This window comes from Arabidopsis thaliana, chromosome 4 (genome assembly GCF_000001735.4).
Source record: "Arabidopsis thaliana chromosome 4, partial sequence".
In the NCBI taxonomy this organism is placed as follows: Eukaryota; Viridiplantae; Streptophyta; class Magnoliopsida; order Brassicales; family Brassicaceae; genus Arabidopsis; species Arabidopsis thaliana.
Window position 1 is genome coordinate 3075664 of NC_003075.7, and position 20361 is coordinate 3096024.

The 20361-nt window shown below is 41.9% G+C and overlaps 5 pseudogenes across 5 annotated transcripts; 1 reads left to right on the plus strand and 4 right to left on the minus strand.

The window, feature by feature from the left end:
- Nucleotides 1-627: 627 nt before the first annotated feature.
- On the minus strand, nucleotides 628-2385 carry AT4G06481 (annotated as a pseudogene; the record flags this gene model as incomplete). The annotated part of the gene is made up of 1 exon: nucleotides 628-2385.
- A 1314-nt stretch (nucleotides 2386-3699) lies between these two features.
- On the minus strand, nucleotides 3700-6663 carry AT4G06482 (annotated as a pseudogene; the record flags this gene model as incomplete). The annotated part of the gene is made up of 1 exon: nucleotides 3700-6663.
- A 3478-nt stretch (nucleotides 6664-10141) lies between these two features.
- AT4G06483 lies at nucleotides 10142-11593 on the plus strand (annotated as a pseudogene; the record flags this gene model as incomplete). The annotated part of the gene is made up of 1 exon: nucleotides 10142-11593.
- Nucleotides 11594-12255: 662 nt separating this feature from the next.
- Nucleotides 12256-13215, minus strand: AT4G06484 (annotated as a pseudogene; the record flags this gene model as incomplete). Its single annotated transcript has 1 exon — nucleotides 12256-13215.
- A 1361-nt stretch (nucleotides 13216-14576) lies between these two features.
- On the minus strand, nucleotides 14577-20261 carry AT4G06485 (annotated as a pseudogene; the record flags this gene model as incomplete). The annotated part of the gene is made up of 1 exon: nucleotides 14577-20261.
- Nucleotides 20262-20361: the final 100 nt, after the last annotated feature.

Here is a 20361-nt window from a genome sequence, read left to right on the forward strand (position 1 = left end):
CTCCTCTAAAAATGATAGTCAGCTACTTGGATTAAGAGAGGGTGGTGAAGTGAATAAGATAATCCAAGTATGTATATGGTAGCCAAGAGTTCACAAACAATGTATAGACATGATAATTCCAAATTCAGTTCAGGTTCTAATAGATAGGGAATGGCATCAGCTAAGCAAGTTTTGAATCAAAGCAGTATAGTCAAGTTGTAAATTCAAAGCAGGGTGCGGTCTTACGTTAGAGATACAATCGGTTATGCAACAAAGAACTAACAACCTGGGCATTGAACTTACTTCATTGAATCAAAACATGTTTAACGGTTTGAAATCATTATTATCCCCTATGCAAATGAGCAATCCTAAATGCAACCACACTAGATACAATCCTAAAATGAGATGCAATCTACATGACACTCTGTTTTTGTGAAATCATTTTCTGAAAATTTTCAAATTTTTATGGTTTTTTCTATGCCTTAAATGATGCAAAATTTGAAATAAGAAAAAGAGAACACAATGTTAAACATGTCTTGAACCCTCCCTCAATCTTAAATTACACAGTCCCTTGTGTAATAAAAATCTGAAAGAGAATTCAAGACCAAAACACAAAACACAAAAAGAAAAAGAAAAAGCTAATGGTATGTACAATGGTTGAGGTGGTGTGACCTCAGTGATCAGGTGAAGTAGATGGAGACTTTATCGTCCATATTCTCTTGAGTATAGGCAGGGGCTGAAGTTGAGGCGGGAGGGTTTTGCTCGTTCTATCGATCGCGCGTGTGAAAGCTCGTCTCTGCCTACTCCTTGGCTCTCTCAACTCGAAGATCATTTCCCGAGGCTCAAAAGATGAAGCTCAGGGTTGATCGATCCTTTCAGGTCTCCTTGCAGCTGAGCTCGTTGAACCACTTCTTCTTACTTTGGGGGTGGGAGACGGTGGCCTTGGCTTGCTCTGGAAGTCCTTGAGTAAAGCAGCCATACTCTTCAGTGACTTCTTCATTGTTCTCATCTTTTTCTTGAAACCCTTCATTGTTTTGCTATGAAGGTTCCCAAGCTCTTCAAGCACACCGAGCTTCTTGTGAACTTCAGCTATCTCATCTCCTCCTTAGTCAGCACCTTCTTCATAATGAGCTTGCTCTTGTTCGCTGGTCCCTTGCTTCGGTTGATCAATATGCTGCTCAAACTCGATTTGCTGCTCATAGTCAGCTTGAGTAAAATACTCCTGTTGCACATAGTCAGCTTGACTATATTCTTGTTCATCTTCTCGAGCTCCTCCAATGTTGATGTTCAAGGCAGAGGCAGATGGCATGAAATTTATGTTGCGCCTTGTCTTCACCGAAGTCCGGTTCTCGCATGGTAGGGGTAACAGAGAAGGTCCAAGCTCCAGATGGTTGAACTTGAAGAGATAGCGATCCGCTGGAATTGTTTTCTCAAGAAAATCCTTCCCCATGAGATAGTCGAGGTCAATAAACTTGGGCAACACGTCAGGGTTCCGAATTCCATACCCACAACTCCTAGTATTGGCGTTAAGAGACCACCAACACAAGACTTCCGCGAATTCCCGAGCGATGGATGGTTGCAGCATACTCTTTGTAGCTCAATAGGTGATCGAAGAGAACAACAATCAGCGAAGTGTCTGCTCTATCACCCGCCATCTTCCTCCTATCTTTTGTCTCTTTCAAAATGAAGACCAAAGATTGGTCTATCATGCATAGCTCCTCTTCACCAACAAATCCGGTGGCCTTCTTTGGAAAGAGGGTGTTGGCGATGCATTAGTGGAGGTATCTAATCACGGGATTTTGGATTGAAGAACTCTTGTTCTTGGTTGGGAGAAGGGCTTCGGACCGGCGATTGTTTTCCAAAGAGATTTAGCTCTTCTTGATCATAGTCTTGGCGAATTTCTTCTCCACTTGGAAACCCGAAAATGGTATCAAGATGGCGAATATCAAGAGTACACTCAACATCCCTAACCTTGAAAGTTACGTAACCAAGACCTCCTCTCTCTTCTTTCTCTGAATCGTCAACACAGAAATGAACCTTGAGGGTTGCAAGGAGTTGGCAGCTCTCCTCTTTATATCCCCCACATTGGCAGCTTATGAATGTTGCAAGATTGGCCAATTCCATCAAGTATTCCACATCACCACAAATACCAAGCTCTTGCATCGTTTCCTTATGAGGGTATCTAGTTCCCTCAAACTTCAACTCCTTCAAGTATTGATAGTACTCGCTCGGGGTTGGCTCTCTCTTCCCCCTTGCTCGGTTTCTTCTCTCAACAGGTGCTGGTGTATCATCCCTGATGATCTCAACCTCTTCCTCGAAAACCGCTTCTTCAAAGGGTGCCTCTTCATGGTGTTCTTCTTCAGCCTCAACGACCCTCTTCCCCCGAGCTACTTCTTCTCTTTGCATGGCTTAGCGGCTTGAACTTCCACCTTGAATCAAGCTTGATCTTTGGGCACTGTGAGCTTGGCGAATTAGGTGTTCAGTCATGCCACTCATGTCAAAGGCCTCGACTTCCTCATTATCAATAGAGGATCTTTTTGCCCGAGATGAACTCTTCCTTCTTGAATCCATGGAGATTGGTGGTGAGCTTCAACAAGGCAAACAAGAACAACTTTCCAAGAGGTATCAAAGTAAAAAGGATTCGGTTTTTGGTGATGGAGATTGAGCTTGAAAACCGATTGAAAATTTGAGGATGAACTTGGAATTGATCGAGTAACTTTGGTGAAGTATGATGAAGTGAGAATGCGTGAAGAGTGATAGGGAGAGTTTGGAATGAAACTTTTGGAGCTTTGTGAGAGAGTTTGCAAAAATGATATGATGAAAGAGAGAGTTTCAAAAGTGGTTTGGAGATTTCAATGGGTGGAGGAGGATGGCCTTGGGATTCTCTTTGGAGGGATTGCAAAAGCGAGTTTGAATTGGTGAGGGGCATGGGTAAATGGTTTGTCCGTTGAATAATGAAGTGAAGGGGAACAAGTGGGACAGTCGACATCACTTCTTGGTCTCCAAATAATTCGAGCTCGAGTAAAGGATCGAGCATCTTCTTGAGTTGCACAAAATTTGATCCAACGGTGGAGAGCTCCTCGTTCTTGTTTACTCGATCAAACAGACCAAAATAAACTTCAAGAAGTCACTCAATCAAACGGTGGTGATGCTTATCTCATTTGGTCATTCAAATCAACGGTTCAAAACACTCCTTCTCATTCTACTCGATCAACGGTAGAGATCTTTCTTGACTTGGTTTGAATTTCCTCGACCATTGACTTCATCATGGTCAATGAAATAAACTTGAAACACTTAAACAAAAACGTCAAAAATAACAAGGAAAATAGAAAGTTATATACATGGATAGACATGGGGCTTCCTACCAAGTGAGCTTGTTTTAAGTCACGCTTGAATCTTACAGAGCTTAGTCAGAAAAATGGTTGAAGAGAGGAATAGAGAAGTCCTCATCTTCAGTGGTCGAATTTTCAGTTTATGAATCATATATTGCATCCTCTCTTGACATATGGTATGATGAATATTCATTTGATTTTTCTTCAAAATAAGCGTCTTTCTGATCAGCAGAGTAGTCTTCTTCAGGCTCCTTTGACCAATCCTCAATTTCAAAGTTGGGGTAGTCCTTGACCATTTCTTGAAGTTCCAGAATGAAGCTGTTTAACTCTTCCATCTTGTGAGTTAACTTTCCAATTGTATCCTCCTGAGCTTTATATCAAATCCAGAGCTCCAGGAGTTCTTCAGCAACAGAATCATGAATCAAGTGTTCTTCTTCAACAGAGGGGTTGGTGGGCCGTTTAGGCAATCCTGGAGAATAAGTCGGAATAGGGATTTCCTCCTCACTCAACAACTTGCTCTCTAGGCTTCTTTCCTCTAAGGGAACTCCTTTCTGATCTTCTGGTGCTAACCATTCTGTTGTGAAATCTTCGTCCTCCTTGATAGCTAGTGTAGTTTCTATCTTCTCTGGTTCAATACCATTTGGAAACTTATTAACTCTTTTTTCAAACATCCATAGTTGATCTTTCAGCTTCATCACCCTTGAAGATAATCTTTATATGACTCTGCTTTGCCATTTAAATTTTTTTCTCATCTCATACCAGTCATCTTCTGTAAGATCGTCAGTCTGAGCTAACCCTTCTATTGCTCTCTTCTTGTGGTCAAAAGTTCTCTTAAGCTTGGTGAGTTGAGAAGTATAGTTGACTTTTGGTGAGGTTCCAGCTTCTGTTTCTTCATCAACATCCATGTCCTGAATCCCAAAACTCTGACCTCCTGTTGTTGATTTCCTTGAAGCTATTCTAATGTCAAACTTCATCTTGATGCCTTTTTCAAGGTTCAGATTAATTTTTTCATTCCTGACATCTATGACTGCTCCAGCTGAAGCTAAGAATGGTCTGCCTAGGATCAGGGGATCCTTTCCTTCTTCATCTACGTCCAATACCACAAAATATGTAGGTATCTCAACATTTCCAATCTTGACAAGCAGATTTTCTATTAGACCATGAGGATGTGCAACAGAACCATCAGCTAAGAGCAAAGCTAAGTTTCAGAACTTGTATTCCATGATCCCTAGCCTTTTAGCTGTAGAGAGAGGCTTAAGGCTAACAGATGCTCCCAAATCACAAAGGCACCTATTGAATGTCAATAGTCCTAGAGAGCATGGTAGAATGAATGAACCGGGATCATCAAGCTTTTCTTGGATGACTTTCTTCTCGTATGTTTCTTGGGTGGAGGCACTGCTAATCATCTCTTGATTCTGATCCTTCTTGAGTTTTTCAATTTTGAACTTTTTTCCAGAATGGTGAGTATTCAGCAAAGGTGTGTGCTCTATAGTCCGGATGAATTGCTTGGTGGCACGTGCATCAATTTGATTTGAATCCCCCCTTTCTTGAATCATACTGTCCTTAGTATTGAGAGTCTGATTACTTGGTGGAGACTCATCTTCTTGGTGGATGGTGATAGCATTAGTAGTAGCATAGTCCTTAGGATTTTGGACTGCTTTCCATGGAAGTTGCTGAGGATGCTTCGGAGTAGAGGTTGATGCAAATTGACTCTCCACATACTTGATTTTGGAATTCAGAGCTTCGAACTTGACATTTAGATCGTTGTAAGAACAATCGATCTAGTTGTGTAATTCAGCTATCTTCTTGTCAAAAGCCATAGCGCCAATAGCTTATCCTTGAATGATTTGTTGAATGAGTTGCTTAATTTCAGGATCTTGAGTTGCTGGGGCTTGTTGTGGTTGTTGAGTGAACCCTGGTGGTGGATTCTAGTGTTGGTAACCTCCATTAAACTGTTGTTTAGGGACAACCTTGGTTGTATTGAACAAATGGCTTAGACTGATTCTGTTGTGGTGGATACACTTGATCTTGGGGGTTAGGTACATTAGTGCTTCTATAGGAGAGGTTTAGGTTGGGCTTGTAGTTGTTGTAGCCCTTGTTAAACCCTCCTTGGTTCTAGATGTAGCACAGCTCTTTATTTTGATCATTCCCCCCTTCTTGCATTTGGAAGTGTTCTTCATCAGTGATGTAGTGTATCTTCTTCTGTTGAGCCAGCAACAGCTTGTCTAGCTTTTCATTCAGAGCCTTGATATCTTTGCTCTGTTTATCCCCAGTCCCTCTAATTCCTCTCACTGAGCGATCATAATCTTCATTGTAGCACCCATCAGATTGTGCTCGATTTTTGACCAACTCCCATCCTTCTGCTACATCCTTGTTCAGGAAGTTTCCATTGGAAGCGGTCTCAAGTAGCATTCTGATCTTTGGTAAAACTCCTCTGTAGAGTGTGCTCAATAATGAAGCTTTCTTGAAACCATGATGGGGACATTGAGTGGTGTAGCTTTTAAACCTCTCCCAAGTTTCATTGTTTTTCTGTGTGAAGCCCGAGATCTCGTTCCTCAATCTAGCTGTGCCAACATTAGAGAAGAACTTGGCACGAAAAGCTTTCTTGCAATCATCCCAGGAGGTGATGGAATGTGGGGGCAGAGTCTTCTCCCAGTGGTGTGCCTTTTCTCCCAAAGAGAAGGGAAATAGTCTGAGCTTAAACATATCTTCAGTGACACCATTGATTTTGGTAAGGCCACAGAGCCTACCAAAGCTGTCAAAATGGTCCAGGGGTCTTCCATAGGTAAACCATGAAACTTGTTTCCTTGGATCATTGAGATGAGACCACTCTTGATCTCAAAGTTGTTTTTCTGAACTGGTAGAGGCACTATCCCTTGTCTTTGGTGATGATTCCTTGGGGCATCACCAGCACCAATGTTTCTTGGTTGGTCAACATTAGGTGGGTCTTGAACATCAAATGGTATGTTCTGTTGATCCATAGCAGCTGGTCTTTGCTGATCACAGGCAGCCTTTGCTTTGGTTTCTTGTAACTCACGAGCTATTCTGTCAATTCTGTCTTTGAATGGTAGTAGGTGTGCAGAGCCTTTGGATCGAGTTTGCATGCACAAATATTTGTACCTATCCCACAAAACAAGCAGACGAAAATATGAGTTAATAACTTGATAAATGTAAAAGAACTTGATCTTAACTTTTTCTTATATCTTGAATGTAACAATTTAACAATTAATTGGCAACGGCGCCAAATTGATAAGTAGGTTTTTACGCCTACTTATGTGTTGAATGTGAGGTTCAGTTCAATTCCCCTTAAACACTAACATGCCGATGCAGCTATAGGAGGTGTCAATCCAGTCCACTGTTATTGCTAGGAATCAAGATGTTATTGCTAGCAATCAAGATGTGTACAGTAGCAACTAAGTCAAGCTAGATTATAATGATGGTTAGTTTCTAGTAACAATCCTAGGTCACGATTCAAACAACAAAAATAAGAACTTAAAAGCCCTACTCGATCATTGGGTCGAGTAGAACCAATAGGCAGAACTAAAATGCAATCAACAGGGGATACAACTAACAGGGAAATAAAAGTGCAATCAGGGGGTGAATACAAATAAATCTAAGAAGAATAGAACTCCTAAGGATGGATTCATTGATAAGGGCATCTCTAGGGTTCATCAGGTGGCTAATAGGTGAAAGGTAGATACCCTACACGATAGATTCAAAAATTGGGTCAATCCACTGCTGTGACAAAGACCCCCACAACTGTACCACTTCCTAATCTCAACTCTCATTGATGAAACATAGTAGAGCAGGGTTTAAGCAACAATCTACCAAAGCCAATAGGCATACTAGCCAATGTCTTGGTCAAGTCTACAAATCTCTAGAATTTGTAGATCAGACATCCATTTGAACGTCTTTTGGACGCTGGACATCTATGATCGGATCTCCACATTAGCCAGTGAAAACAGCATAGGGGCCAAGCAAATCCAGAAGGGATATAACCTAATCTTAACCACCTGACTAACCTAGAGATTGCCCTAATCTAATCCATCCTCAAGAACCCTAATCACTACTCAAGCAACATAACTAAGAACACTAACCCATAAATTACTGAAATCATATCAAAATGTAGATCTAAACAAGCTTAACAACTTTACTTAAAGAACTAAGTTCAAAAACGAAATAGATTAAGAGTAATTAAGTTTTGAAGATTCAAGAACATAAACAAAACTAAAGGATAAAAGGTAAATCCTTTGGAAAAATCCCATAGTGATCTATTTATAGTGAAATGTTGAAAACCCTAGATTCACTAGAAGACAAGAGACTTGAGGCGGTTTGAGCAAGTGCTCGATTTTGGGGATCGAGTAAGGAGGGTGCTGCAAAGTCTGCGCCTTTGTGTGTATGCTCCGAGTGATCAATTGGTCGAGTAGATGCTTCTTCCTCTCTTATCTGTATGCTCAGATGTCTGGTTGAGTGGGGAATGAGGAGGATCCAAAGTCGCTTTGATAGATCAACAAGTCTTGTAGAGTTGGTCACCCTTGGTCGAGTAAATGGGTCGAGTAGAGGATTGAGTAGAAGGGGCGAGTAGATCAATCTGCTGCTTCTTCTGAGGATGCCTTGATCGAGTAAGAGGGTCGAGTGAATTGTTGCCTCCTCTTTGGCTGCCTGGATCAAGTGAATGAGTCGAGTAGAATGCTCTGTTGGTTCCCTCCTGGTTGGATAGAGTAGAAGGTCGGGTAGAATCCTTTTAAGCTCCTTCTGCACCTGAAAACCCTCCAAAATATGCAATGTGTATGTAAGATGATCCTAAATGCCTAAGTGTACAAAATAAGCTAAAATGGTGCAAAATGATATGATACTATGACCAAATGCAAAGCTTAATGATGATAAATATACACCTTAAATGAGTAAAATACAGTGTTATCATATAGCTGCATCGACATGTTAGTGTTTAAGGGGAATTGAACTGAACACACCACACTTCAGCACAAAAGTAGGCATAAAACCTACTTATCAGCATGCTTCGGTTTTTGAATCCCCACCTTCAAACCTCTCCTTCAACTTAAGATTTTTTGTTCGCTTGAGGGCAAGCAAGAGATAAGTTTGGGGGAGTTGATAACACTGTATTTTACTCATTTTAGGCATGTATTTATCATCATTTAGCTTAGTGACAACTCATTGTTTCATATCATTTTGCATCACATTTAGCTTATTTTCACACTTAGGCATTTAGGATCATCTTGCATACATATTGCACGTTTTGGTGTGTAAGAAAGATCTCACAAGGAAATCTACTCAACCCTCTACTCTATTAAACCAGGAGGAAAGCACCAGAGCAATTCAATTCAATCGGACTAATAACATTTATTCTGATTTATTTGCTGAATCATTACAATCATATTATGACTTAACGCCATTATCAGATTCGCTAAATTCATATGATTCTTCTTCTTCTTTGGAACCGTCAGTGATGTCTTCTAATTCTCTATTTTATAGATCAATGTGGATAACATGAAATGTTATTTTGTAGATCTAAGTTTGTCGCTTTTTGCGAGGGACACTATGCACTAGCAAAGTCGTCGCAATTTGCGACCACATTGATATATCCCTATTTTTATTGATTTTATCTATGATTTAGGGTTATGATTTTGAGTCTTTATGTTATTTCTCGAGTCTTTTTAGTGTCTTTTTAGTGTCTTTTCAAGTATTCTATGCAATGGGACAACAATGGAGATAAGGAGACATTTTGGAGCAAAAGCTAAGGAAAAAGAAGCTAAGGACGATTTCAGTTCCAGATTCAGCAAGAGTGTCGATCGACACAATGCTGGTGTCGATCGACACGAGTTTCAGCCCAACAAAGTCCATGATGCTTTCAAGTTTACAAAAGAGGAAATTTGCCCCAGAAAACTTCCTTATTTGCATTATTAGTCCCTGAACGTTTTATAGGATTTTTAGATAGTTTTTAGAACTAATTTTCTTTTATCAAGTTCTTTGCAAATCCTTATTTTCAAAGACATAAGCTATTCATCCATTGTTCTTCAGAGATTCATTCAGTTCTCAATACACTGAAGAGATCCTTTCATTCCCATATCTTATTTGATGTGTTTATGCTTTCTATATTAAATATGTTGTTTGCTTCAATCAATATCGCTGAGTTGGTTATACTTAATGCTAGATCTAGAGTAATTAACTAGATCTTGAATCCAAACAATAGATATGCCCATCATAAGGATCTGTAGTTGGATCTATTATTTGATGAGCGTGGTTTATAGGTGTGTAATAAGAATTTGTCTATCTACCAAGGTGTACAATTGAACTAGTTTAGCATGCATGTTTAGGTTAAAGATCTCTCGGCTTCTCCAATTATTCTTGGATATAGACATAGGGAGTTTCGCAGAACAGCACCGGTTATTCCATAATTAGAGTTTGAGTTTAAGAATTGTTCGATAACAACCTAGCTTCCATTTGATCTACTAACAAATAGTTTCCTGAGAATTCTCTATTCCTAGCTCTTTATTTAATCGTTTACAACCAATCAATCTACTGTCTTTTTACCTTATTTTATTTTACTTTCAATCATTCCCTGCTAGCTTAATCTTGACATCGAATTCATTGTGTGAACCAAAGAACTTTGTGGAAATCGATCCTGAAATACTGCAACTGATCTCTTATTTGAGAGAGTAGTTCTTATGGTAATTTGAACCTTATCAAATTTGGCGCCGTTGCCAAAGTTCTTGGGAATAACCATTGAGTCTAGTTTAGAGATTTGGTCTAGTTTTTACTTTTATTATGTTACTCAAGCGTTTCTTGTTTTCTTCTTTTCTGTGTTTCAGGTGTATGCCTAGGCAAACAAGGAGCACACAACAGAAGGAGCTGATCAACTTGTTTGTTTTGGATTCTAGAAATCTTGAACGCACCAACCGAAAAACTCAGAGATTAGCAATGGCTGACAGAGTCATCCGAGCTGATGTAGAAGTTTTGAAAGATGAGGATGGGCAAGCCTACAATGAGGCTAGTCAGATATTGGATGATCATGGACTAATCCTACCTGAGGACACCAATGAGGATCAGGCACGTCTCAATGCGCAATTAGCTGCCAGAGACGCAGCAGGGCTCGGTGTCGAGCGACACTAACTGGGTGTCGATCGACACCTTCAGGAGAAAAATGCATACGCGATTGGTGTCGAGCGACACAACAGAGGTGTCGATTGACACCAACCCCAAATTCTTGTAGCTATTCCTCCAGCTGCGGAACCACGTTCTACTCTTGCGGATTTTAACAGGCCTGACCTGTTCTATGCAAATCGATCAGCGATTGTACCCCCACCCTTCTAGAGAACGATTATGAACGATTAGTAGGCCAGCATCCTTTCCATCCTTTCCATATTGAGCGTTTTGAGTACCTCGTTTTGAGCATCAAAGCTAATAGAGTCTCAGAGGAATACCTACTGTGCAAGCTCTTCCCTTAATTACTTGTTGGGGAAGCCGCTTCTTGGCTGAAACAACTAACGGGAGGTTCCCTCAAGACTTGGAGAAGCATCAAGATAGCTTTCTTGAACAATTTCTATGATGATGCTAAGTCTGAGGAGCTGAGAAACAAGCTGTCTACCTTCACACAAGGTCCAGCTGAAGCTTTCAAGGCACCTTGGGTTCGGTTCAAGGAGTATCAAAGGGACTACCCGCATCATGGTTTTAGTGAGGTACAACTTCTTGGTACCTTTTTCAGAGGAGTTGATTGGAAATATGATAAGTGTGTATTTTGCATGTTTTTAGCATCCATTTGTCATCACTTTAGCACCATATCATCACTGTTTTATACCATTTCTCATCATTTGTCATCACTTTGCATGTTTAGGATAGGTTTGCATGCATGTTGCATATTTGTGTTGATTTCAGATGATTTGGAGCTGTTGACGAGCTAACTGAAGAAGCAGACCTGATCATTTCAAACCACTCGAGCCCGAGGTCGAGTAGAAGCTTCAAGACCTCAAGAGACCATTCGACCCCCTGGTCGAGTAGAGGACTTCTCGATTTCATCATATCACTCTGATAATAGGTTTTTAAGATCAATTAATCCTAAAGCACTATCATATCGTTGTAGTACTGAAGGTTGTCAATCCAAATGGGTGTGATGCTAACAATCAAGATGTGATCAGAAGTCACTAAGTCAAGCCAAGCAATAACAGGTTGTGGTGTGTTTTAGCAGTTCTAAGTGAACATGCAGAAAACAGAAATTCAGGCAGAAACAGAAAAACACTCGACCAACACAGCTCTTTGCAGAGCACTGGGTGAGGCCGAGTGACAGGTTGAGTAACAGACAGAAAATAAAACACAGATACTCGACTGCATAGTCTGTTGTCAGACAACTAGGTGGTCGAGTATGAGGTCGAGTAACAAGAAAGAACTGCAGAAATTAAGCCACAGATAACAAGATGCAGTAAACAACAGTAGAGTAAACAAAGAATTCAATAAGATAAAAAATTCCCGAGGATGGGGTAATTGAGTAGTTTCGTTTCCTCAGTTTACAGGTGATTGACATGCTCAATAAATTAACCCTAGACAACAAGTTCATTAACCAAATCTAAGTGCCACCGCAATAAAGACCCTCAAGTTAACCTAGTCCCAGACTCAATCACCATTGACGAGAGCTAACCTAACAGGCATTACGAATCAACAAGTTAAAGCCAAAACGCTCCCTGCAACCAATACCTTGGTACAGGGCCACAAATCTCTGGAATTAGTGGTTCAGACATTTTATCGAACACCTTTTGGGCACGGAAATGTCTGGGCTCAAATTCCAGTTGATCAGAAAGCAATAGGCATTAAGAACAACTAATCCAGAAGGGATCTATCAATCAATACTCAATCACCTAGCATACTATGAATTCTACACTACTCTAACCCATCCTCGGAAACCTATTCACTACTCAAACATCATAACAAAAAGCATAAATGTTGAACAGGTTGAAGACATGATAACAGTAGTGTAACAGCAGGATGATATAGGAATGAACAACAGTAAACGAAAATCAAGAACAAAAGCTGAATACTAAATACTGAATAGATAAAGAGAAATCCGGATTACAAAAGGTCTAGAACACAAGGTCTGCGGAATAAAACTAGATAAAAACTTCTTGTCTGCGCAAATGTGAAGTACATGCTACTTATAGCCAAATATTTCGAAACCCTAATACTCAAAACGACGAAGTATCAGGACGGATTAAGAACTGTACTCGACCCATGTGGTCGAGTGGGAGGTCGAGTGCGAGGTCGAGTGAATAGCTGGAGTCTTCTTTTCTTCCTTGTGCTCGAGTGTCTAGTTGAGTGCAGAATGAAGAAGACTCTGAAGCTTGCAATCGAGTATGTAGTCGAGTGGTGGTGATGGTAATACTCCACTTCAAGGTTGAGTGATGTGGTCGAGTAGTGGTCTGGTAATGGAGGTGAAGACACTCGACCTCGTGGTCGAGTGATGTGATCGAGTGGTGGTCAGAAGATGGAGATGAAGTCACTCGACCAAGGGGGTCGAGTGATGTGATCGAGTGGTGGTGTCTTCTACTCGACCTGGGGGTCGAGTGGTCTCTTCAGATCTTGAAGCTCCTACTCGACCTCTAGGTCGAGTGGTTTGTCATGATCAGGTCCGCTTCTTCCAGTTAGCTCGTCGACAGCTCCAAATCACCTAAAAACAACACAAATATGCAACATGCATGCAAAACTATCCTAAACATGCAAAGTGATGACAAATGATGTGAAATGGTATAAAACAGTGATGATATGATGCCAAAATGATGACAAATGGATGCTCAAAACATGCAAAGTACACACTTATCAACTCCCCCGAACTTAGTCTTTGCTTGCCCTCAAGCAAACAATTAAGAACAAGCTGGAGGTGAGGTTTGAAAGCGGGGACTCAGAGCCAAAGGGCCAGATAAACCAGATGAAATCAATGTCAAGTTGAAAGTTCTAAGCTGCAAGATCGAATTCTACTTAAAAACGTTAGCCATGCCTCATCATCAATCAATCCGACTCATATGCTCGACCTACACAAGTTTTCAAATCTACCAATCCCTTTAAGATTCATTAGTTCTGGAACGTGAATCAAGCAATGCATCATCAAAGAACTCATTTGGCTAAGGTAAAAGGGTAAGAGACAAAGATGGTCCCTTACAGAATAGGCTTCAGTAACAGGGGATCTCTCAAAAAATGATTAAGCTTTAGTAGAATGCTAAAGGTAAGTCCCAAGCTATGCATACAAAGATAAGATCCCATCCACCCAGAGTACATGAAATGAAGCTCTAATGGTAATCCCATATCCAATCCCAATACAAGAACTAAACTCTATCCTTTGCATTCATGAATCTTTGAAGTCCTTTTTCTAATCATTCTTTTCTTTTCTCTTAACTCTAGGAGAAGCTTTCTCAACACTTTGATACATCTAGCGGATTTGGATTTCTTTAACAACTAAGGTTCCTGTTTTTAACATTTTAAAACCAAGGGCTTTTGCCCATCTTCAATAGCTAACAAGAACTCTTTCTTTTCTTTACAAATCCCAAAACCTTTACTAGACTTTTTCTGCTTCTTTAGCTTACTTCACCTAGAGTCTTTTACCTTTTCTTATCAATGAATCAACCTTTTTTTTTCTTTTAAACACATCCCAACCCAAAGTATAAGCGCCCACCTAGTCCTATCTAGTCCAAAAAATGCGAACTAGAACTACATAAGACACTATCTCTGTCGTTACGAACCTAACACTTTCTACCAAGTGATATAGGGCTTGAAAGAAAGTCTAGGTTTGGGTTTGGGTTAACTGCTCTAATAAGGAGAGTCAGGTACTTGGATTAACAAGAGTGATCAAAATGAATAAGAAAATCCAAGTATTTTAGGGTATCGATGAGTTCAAATTTGATGCAGACATGATAATTAAAGATAAGATTCAGGTTCAAATTGATAGGGAATGGTATCAGATCATGACAGTGTGGTCGAATAGAGCAATCTAGGCATGGTTCAGTTTTATTTCAATTTCATTGACTATGCAACAGACAGCTAGCAACGAGGGCATTGAGTTTATCCGGTGAATCAAAATGCTTACAAGGCTATCTCATCATCATCCCCTATGCATATGCAACAATCCTAAATGAAACACTCTAGACTCGATCCTAAATGTAATGCAACTACATGAACACTCTTTTTTTTTTGTGAAATCATTTTCTGAAAATTTTTCAATTTTTTTTGGTTTTTCTATGCCTTAGATGAATACAGACTCCAAAATATATACAATGCAACACACACTTCTTGAGCCCTCCCCCAAACTTAAATCACACAGTCCACTGTGCGAATAAACTTGGAAGAGAGTACTCAGGACAAATCCAATCACAGAAACAAAAAAAAATGAAGAAACAAATCACAACGGATGATATAATACAATGGTGAAGTGAGGCGCTTACCTCAGTCGAAGAATGAACGTAGTTGCTCCTCAATGGCTGCCTGTGATCGCTCCCAGGCCATAGACGAACCACCTTGTTCTGTATCAGCTCCAGCAGGTGGGTACTCGACCTCATCAGCTCTCTGGCGGCCAGCACCGCTCTGAGGATACTCGACCTCTCTCCTTCTGTTGCGGCCAGCACCGCGGTCGCGTAAACTACGAGACTGCAGAAGTCGTCCGCTCCTACTGCTAGATCGAGTGAGTGTGGTCCTCCTCTTCCTCCTAGATTCACGAGGCTCGAATGATGAATGCCTCGCAGGGACATGCGGAATCTTCTACTCTCTAGGCTCAGGCCTGCGCCGACTTGGCTCGGGCGCGTCATATCTTCTCGAAGGCATGTCCTGAGGGAGATGTCCCTGCGGAATAGCTGTAGTGGAAGAAGAGCAACTGAGCTTGTTCTTCAGAAACTTGATAGTCCTGAGGCAGTTGGCGAGTAACTTGTCCTATTTCATGCACCACTTCTGCAGCTTGCTGTTGTTCCCTCGCAGGAGGTATATGCTCACTGAAATGATACATGCTCGTGTCAAACTCCGCCTCATCTATATCATCCGTCTCATCAATATCTTCTGTTGTAGCTTCTTCGGTATGACTGATCTCCTCAGTTGGTGGACTGCCCTCGAAATAAAGTTCTTCAAGCGCAGGGTTGAAGTCAATCTTCCTGCCCTCGAGAATCCTAGTAGCATCAATGCAGGGGAGAAGAATGTTGGCGATTTTAATCGATGAATGCTCGAACCTGTAGCGGTGAAAGTCGCCAGCCATGTCAAACTCCAAGAAATCACATCGGCGCAAATGATCTAAGTTCATCATCCTCGGTGCTAACCCTGGTTCGTTGAGCGGTACTCCACAAGCTTGCAAAATTGGCGTCACAACGCCACCCACGCATAGTGCTCCTCTCACCTTCTTCTTTCCGTTCGTCAACGCCCACTTCCTGTATCCACACAGATGGATCAACAGAGGCATTACTGGTGGTGCGTTGTTGAGATCGCCGCTCAAGACATTCTTTCCCTTCGTCCGGCGAAGAATCCCTGTAAGCGCATAATCTATCATCTCCATGTCCGTGTTAGACACGGTGCCTGTAGACTCCCTGGAGTAAAAGACGTTGGCAACCGATCGCTGAAAGTAGCGGATCACAGGACTCTGGATTTGGTTGCTCTTGGACCTCGCCGAGTTTAACGGTAGACTGTTCCCAATAGTGGCCCACAAGTCCTTAAGCTCTTCTCTGTCAAATCTTGGTTTGGTTCCCTTCCACTAGGGAAACCAAACAGTTCTTCTAACTTCTTGATCGAAAGCTGATACCGCTGTTCATCCACTGAGAACGTCAAGAAACCTAATCCCATGGTATCCAGCTCAAAGTCTGTGAGTCCCTCATACATCTCCACTTGCAGCCTGGAAAGAAACTCGATTGTCTCCTCCTTATAGGCATGGTAAGGGTAAGACATGAGTATCTCCAGATGACACTTCTCGAACAGATGCTGTACGTCCTCCAGTAACCCCAGCTGGGCTAAAGTCTCATAGCACGGATACCTCGTTCCCCAGAAGTCATTCATCTCAAAGAACCTGATATACTCCTCCACTGTAACCTCGTCAGGTTTGTTCAGCAACTTCGTCTCCTTGCGCCATGACTCTGGCACATACTCAGTTTCGATATCCTCATCAATCAGCTCATATCTACTTGACATCGCCCTCTTTCCTCTAGCGATTTTAGCTCTTCTCTGATTACGTCGGGCTGCAGAGCGTTCGAATTCATCCCTGAAGCTCTGGTAAACATGTTGCTCTCTCGGTCTAGCGGACCAGGACTCAGCTTCATCCACATTGTAATCAGGGTCTATAGAGGATTCTCCACTGTAGTTACTCATGATGAAACCTGAAAACAGACAAAACTCAAAAAAAACGTTAATACGTTAGTAACAGCAAACCAAAAACACAAACCAATCAAGTGAACCGGTCGAGTGATGTAATCAAGTAATCCGTCGGTTTTGATTTATTTTTTTTATTTTTTCGATTGATCGAGTGACTTTGTTTGGTCGAGTGAAACTAGTTTCGTGGTTAGAGTGAGGCGGTGGTCGAGTGGTGAGGCTTGAGCGGTGAATCGAGTGATTAATGGACTTGAGAGATGAGAGAATGATGGCACCTTGGTCGAGTGGTTATGAGCTAGAAGTGGTGAAGGCGGCTTGGTGATAGAGGTCGAGTGAATGAAATGGCGAGGTCGAGTGATTAGGCAAGGTCGAGTAGCGAAGCTTGGACGGAGAAGGTGATGAGGGATTGAGTGTTTGGTGATGAGAGACGAGCTTGAAAGAGATTGTGTGAAGCTTGTGAGAATGGTAATGGTGAGGAGAGCTCGAGTGATGTTGAGCTCGCGGAAGAAGAGAAGACGTTGGTGGCGTTGGTCGAGTGATGTCTCAGATGGAGAGATGATGAGCTTGAAGGTGATAAGTGTTCAGCAGTGAAGAGACCGAGTGATGGTTGAGGTCGAGTGATGGAGGGCCAAGGCGATGGGATCGAGTGAAGCTTGTGAGGACGAGATGGGGTCGAGTGGTTGAGAGAAGAGAGATGAGAGTTTGGTTTGTTGGTGGTGATGAATGAGGAGGGGTCGAGTGTTTAATAGGTGAGGTGGAGATAACGAGGTCGAGTAAGTGATAGGTGGGGGATGGTGATTTCGTCAAGTTCGAGTGGTGTGTGGAGATGGGATAAGGTGAGAGGTCGAGTGGTTGTGAGAAGAAGGAGTTGGATTTCTTGTCTCTTGGTTAGGTGCGTGGGAGACATAGGGTGCAGCAGTGGGTCCCTCGCTTGTCTCTTTGTTCTAAATCATTACTCTATCTTCACTAGGAAAATTTCAGGAAATCCTAAAATCTGTTGTAAACTTGGTGAACTCTCTGTAAGACTCTAGCTCCTGTTGGTCGAGTAAAATGATGATTTAAAAGTTTTTAACAGTGTGGGCTAGCTTCTTTCTGCAACTGATTCAGCTTACTTCTAAGTTCCTCAACAGTGTGGGCTAGCTTCTCTATAGTTTCATCTTGCTTATCAGACCTCTTTTTAAATTCTTTCACTCTTTCAGTCTCATATTCTTCTCTTGAGATCACTCTATCATTTCCATAGGTTCTTCCATCTTCTGTTGACCCTTGTGGAGTTCTGTTGATGTTAAACTGCAACTTGATGTGCTTTCCAAGGTTGAGACCTATTTTCCCTTCCCTGACATCTATCACTGCTCCCACTGAAGCTAAGAAGGGTCTTCCCAGTATTAAGGGATCCTTATGCTCTACTTCCATATCTAGCAACACGAAGTCTATAGGCACTTCTACTCCATTAATCATGACTGGTAGGTCTTTCAACATGCCGAAGGGTTTTCTAGAAGACCTATCCGCAAGGATCAAAGTCAGGTCACAAGGTTTATACTGAATGAACTCTAACCTTCTTGCCATAGAGAGTGGCATCAAGCTGAAAGAGGCTCCGAGATCGTACAGACAATCGCTGAAAGCAAATTCCCTAATGGAACATGGTAGAGTGAAAGATGCAGGATCTTCTAAATTCTCTTGAATAATCCTCTTATCAGCAGCTCGAGACGGAGTGGCATCACTTTCATCATCTGAATCGTGATACATCTTGATTCTTTCCAGTATCAACTTTCTCACATCTTTGTGAGGATCGGGAATCAGGTTGAGAACTTCCATCAGTGGCATCATTGCTTCAATCTCGTCTAGCTGCTTCGCTGCAACAGACTTGTATCTCTTCATCCACGCTTTCCTGAATGTCCACGGAAGATCATGTGAGGGTAATGGAGTAGGTTTGAATCGTTTTACCATTCTCTCGATTATGGCGGCCTTCTCTTCCGAGGTGGATTGAGTGAGATGGCGAGAACCAGCAGAATGGTTGAATTCAACAACAGAGATGTCAACCTTAGTAGAAGCCTCCCCATCTTGAACATCACTGTCCCCAGTGATGAAATCAGGGACAGGTCGAGTTGGCAGCTCTCGGTCATGGCAGATGGTGATGGCGTGAGCAGTTGCATACTCCTTTGGATTCTGTATCAACTTTCCTGGAAGTCCCGTAACTTTTGGTGCAGAGGTAGATGCTGATTGGCCTTCCAAATATCTGACTTTGGTGTTTAATGCCTCCACTTTGGCATTCAGGTCATTGTAGCTGCAGTCCAGCTTATGGTGTAATTCAGATAACTTCTTAGCAATTTCCATTGAGCTAGATGCTTGTCCCTGTAGCAGCTGTTGGACCATTTGTTTCATTTCAGCATCAAGAGCAGCGGGACTTTGGTTTTTGCTGAGTTGCAAACCCAGGTGGTGGTGGCGGCTGGTAGTTCCCCTGAAATTGCAGCTTAAGAACGAAACCTTGGTTGTAGGGAACAAAAGGTTTGTTCTGACCTTGTTGTTGCTGTGGAGGATACACCTGATCCTGAGGATTAGCAACGTTGGTGCTGCGGTAAGAGAGGTTGGGATTGTTGGTTTTGAAGTTATTGTATCCTTTGTAGTCACCCTGGTTGTTGTTGATGTAGCTGACTTCTTCCAACTGGTTACCCTCCCCATCTTGGACTTGAAACTGCTCGTCATCAACAAGGAAGTGCACATGCTTCTGCTGGCTAAGAAGAATCCTATCTAGCTTGTCATTCAGCGCTTTGATCTCCTTCCTGTGTTTGTCATCAGAGTCAGCTGTGCCTCTGACGGTCTTATCACAGTCCTCGTTGTAATTACCATCTGATTGAGCCAAGTTCTCACCCAATTCCCAGCCTTCTTCAACATCCTAGTTCTGGAAATTCCCATTGCTGGCGGTATCCAGAAGCATTCTGATGCGTGGTAGGACTCCTTTGTAAAGAGTGCTGAGCAGAGAGGCTTTAGTAAAGCCATGATGAGGGTATTGGTTGGTGTAACCCTTGAAACGCTCCCATGCTTCACAGAAGCTTTCACCAGTCTTCTGTGAGAAACCAGAAATCTCATTTTTGAGCTTGCAGTTCTGGCATTGGAGAAAAAATTTGATAGGAAAGCCTTCTTGCAATCATCCCAGGTGGTGATTGAGTCATGGGGCAGATTCTTCTCCCAGATGTGTGCTTTGTCGCCCAAGGAGAATGGAAACAAACGGAGCTTGAATCCGACTGACACCATTGATCTTTGTCAGGTTGTAGAGCCTATCGAATTCATCAAGGTGGTCGAGTGGATCCTCCATTGGCTGACCATGGAATTTGTTCCCCTGAATCATCGAGATGAGACCACTCTTAATCTCGAAGTTGTTGTTCTGGATAGCAGGAGGTGCAATTCCTTTCCTCTGACGGTGATCACATGGTGCATCTCCAGCACCAATGTTGGCAGGACCATTTTGTTGATTCTGTTCGTCAGCCATATCGAGTGGTTGTTGAGGTACAAGGTTGACTGTGTTTCTCCTTTCTTTGAGTTCGCGAGCTATGCGGTCGATGTTGTCGTTGAAAAGGAGGTTCTTATTCCTTTTGATCGAGTTCGCATACAATAGAGGTGTACCTGGATCAATTAGACAACAAGAAAAATACACAGTTAGTAACCGAAATGAAAATTAAAAAATAACTTGATCAAAGCAAGTCTGAAATCTCAAATGTAACAA